This window comes from Musa acuminata, unplaced genomic scaffold (assembly GCF_036884655.1).
Source record: "Musa acuminata AAA Group cultivar baxijiao unplaced genomic scaffold, Cavendish_Baxijiao_AAA HiC_scaffold_1002, whole genome shotgun sequence".
Taxonomy (NCBI): domain Eukaryota; kingdom Viridiplantae; phylum Streptophyta; class Magnoliopsida; order Zingiberales; family Musaceae; genus Musa; species Musa acuminata.
The window spans coordinates 17,501-20,734 of record NW_027021218.1 but is presented as its reverse complement, the minus strand read 5'-3'; positions in this window follow the sequence as shown (position 1 = coordinate 20,734).

The window sequence follows — 3,234 nt, the reverse complement described above, 5'->3', positions numbered from 1 at the left end:
CAGTGATAGAACAAAAAATAACAAACTGTTTCATTCTTTTTCCGTTAAATCAAACAAAAATGAGCAATTCTAATTCTATAAGGTTGAATAAAAATTCGATTGACCATTTGTTATAATTGCTATGCTTAGTGTGTGACTCGTTAATTTTTCTTTAGAGTTTAGAGTTGGAATTAAAAAAAAATAGACTAAACCCTACTTAAACTTAATAACTATATAAAATAAATAAAAACAAAAATAAAAACAAAATAAACTAATAACCAACTTATTGCTTCGTATTGTCGAGATCCCAAGAAACAGTCACTATATGAGATGAGTGGATCAATCATATAGTTGCAGCAACTGCAACTAAAATCTTTTCCATAAAAAATCAGATTATGGGTTGTGAAACAAAAATAAAGGGATGTGGATAAATGGAAGGATGATAGAAAGAGAGAACAAAAATATCAATGATATATGATTCCAATATGTATGGTCTATGAATTACCTCATAAAGGCAATGTGATAAAGCATCAATACTGAATGAATATAAATAATATAAATAATAATAAAGAGCCTCGGGTTAATAAAAACTAAGGAGATTGACTCGAGAAGGAATTTTGTTGGGAGCTCCATTGCAGAGTTCAGGCCTAACCATTAACGGAGAAGCTATGGGAACGACGGAACCTGTGACTGCATAGGATTCTACTGAAAACGAATCCGAATAATTCATTGGGTGGGATGGCGGAACGAACCGAGAAAAAATTTATTTATTCTGAGAAGTCATGGGTTGACCTAGGAATAAAACAGTAAAGAGTAAATATTCGCCCGCGAAACCTTTATTTATTGAGATTACATTACAATATTTTGGCATCATTTGATAAGGGTAAAAATAAGGATCAAGGATCGTTATAAAATAAAAAGCATTATCTATAATTTATATCTATAAATATGCATAACATAAATATTCTAGCTGTATATCCTGTATATACATCTTCCTGTATAACAAAACAAATTCAATATTAATAAATGTCTTAGTGTATTAGTTTATTAAATACATGCGTATCTGTAATATTATTGAATCCTTTCATTCGCGAGGAGCTGGATGAGAAGAAACTCTCATGTCCGGTTCTGTAGTAGAGATGGAATTAAGAAACGACCATCAACTATAACCCCAAAAGAACCAGATTTCGTAAACAACATAGAGGAAGAATGAAGGGAATATCTTGTCGGGGCAATCGTATTTGTTTCGGCAGATACGCTCTTCAGGCACTTGAACCCGCTTGGATCACAGCTAGACAAATAGAAGCGGGGCGAAGAGCAATGACACGATATGCGCGTCGTGGTGGAAAAATATGGTTACGTATATTTCCCGACAAACCTGTTACAGTAAGACCTGCGGAAACACGTATGGGTTCGGGGAAGGGATCCCCCGAATATTGGGTATCCGTTGTTAAACCAGGTCGAATACTTTATGAAATGGGCGGAGTATCAGAAGCTGTAGCCAAAGCAGCTATTTCACTAGCTGCGTCCAAAATGCCTATACGAACTCAATTTGTCAGGATAGGTATGTAGAACTAAACAGTGTATTGAGGATGAAAAAACAACGGCAAGTTTATTTATTTCTGGACAGAGAATATTTCTTTTTTCCTTCATCCTTTGCATTAAAATAACGGATTCCAATAAAATGATATGATTCAACCTCAGACCCTTTTGAATGTAGCGGATAACAGCGGAGCTCGAGAATTGATGTGTATTCGAATCATAGGAGCTGGTAATCATCGATATGCTCATATTGGTGACGTTATTGTTGCTGTAATCAAAGAAGCAGTGCCTAATATGCCACTAGAAAGATCGGAAATAATTAGAGCTGTAATTGTACGTACTTGTAAAGAACTCAAACGTGACAACGGTATGATAATACGATATGATGACAATGCTGCGGTTGTCATTGATCAAGAAGGAAATCCAAAAGGAACTCGAGTTTTTGGTGCGATCGCTCGGGAATTGAGACAGTTGAATTTTACTAAAATAGTTTCATTGGCTCCCGAGGTATTATAAATACTACTAGATGGGACTATGATATATCAGAACATCTAAAATAGATCAAATTTAGTAGATTAGTAGATTGTGTCTCACGCATATACTTTTAATAATAAATAATTTTATAATAATAAAAAAAAAAAAAAAGAAAGAAAATAAAACAAAGAAAAAAAGGAAACATGTTGATTATATCAAAATTAGGAGGCACCAATAATTATAGTTCGTCATGGGTAAGGACACTATTGCCGATATAATAACTTCTATAAGAAATGCTGACATGAATAAAAAAGGAACGGTTCGAATAGCATCTACTAATATCACCGAAAATATTGTGAAAATACTTCTACGAGAAGGTTTTATTGAAAACGTTCGGAAACATCAGGAAGGTAACAAATATTTCTTGGTTTCAACTCTGCGACATAGAAAGACTAGGAAAAGAATACACAGAACTATTTTAAAGCGTATCAGCCGACCCGGTTTACGCATTTATTCCGACTATCAACAAATTCCTAAGATTTTAGGTGGAATAGGAATTGTAATTCTTTCTACTTCCCGAGGTATAATGACAGATCGAGAAGCTCGACGAGAAAAAATTGGAGGCGAACTTTTGTTATATATATGGTGATCCTCCTCCTCTGGTATCCTAATTTTCTCTCTAACTTCCTATTTGTGAAATAGAGAGGAAAAGTGAGTTATATAACTCTTCCTCCATTAGTTGATACTTCAAGGAAGTTACCTGGAATGAAAGAACAAAAATTTATTCATGAAGGTTTAATTACTGAATCACTTCCCAACGGTATGTTTCGGGTCCGCCTAGATAATAAAGATGTAATTCTAGGTTATGTTTCGGGAAGGATCCGGCGCAGTTTTATACGGATACTACCTGGGGATAGAGTCAAAATTGAAGTAAGTTGTTATGATTCAACCAGGGGACGTATAATTTATAGACTTCGCAACAAAGATTCGAATGATTAGGTGATTTTTAAAGCATTCCTTTCATGACGATACAATTCGAAGTTAAAAAAAAAAATTCAAGAGACTTATTTTCTTCCAAGGAATAGATTAAAAATTAAGGTAAGGAATAAGAAATATGAAAATAAGGGCTTCCGTTCGTAAAATTTGTGAAAAATGTCGACTGATCCGTAGGCGCGGACGAATTATAGTGATTTGTTCCAATCCGAGACATAAACAGAGACAGGGATAATCTTTCTAAAA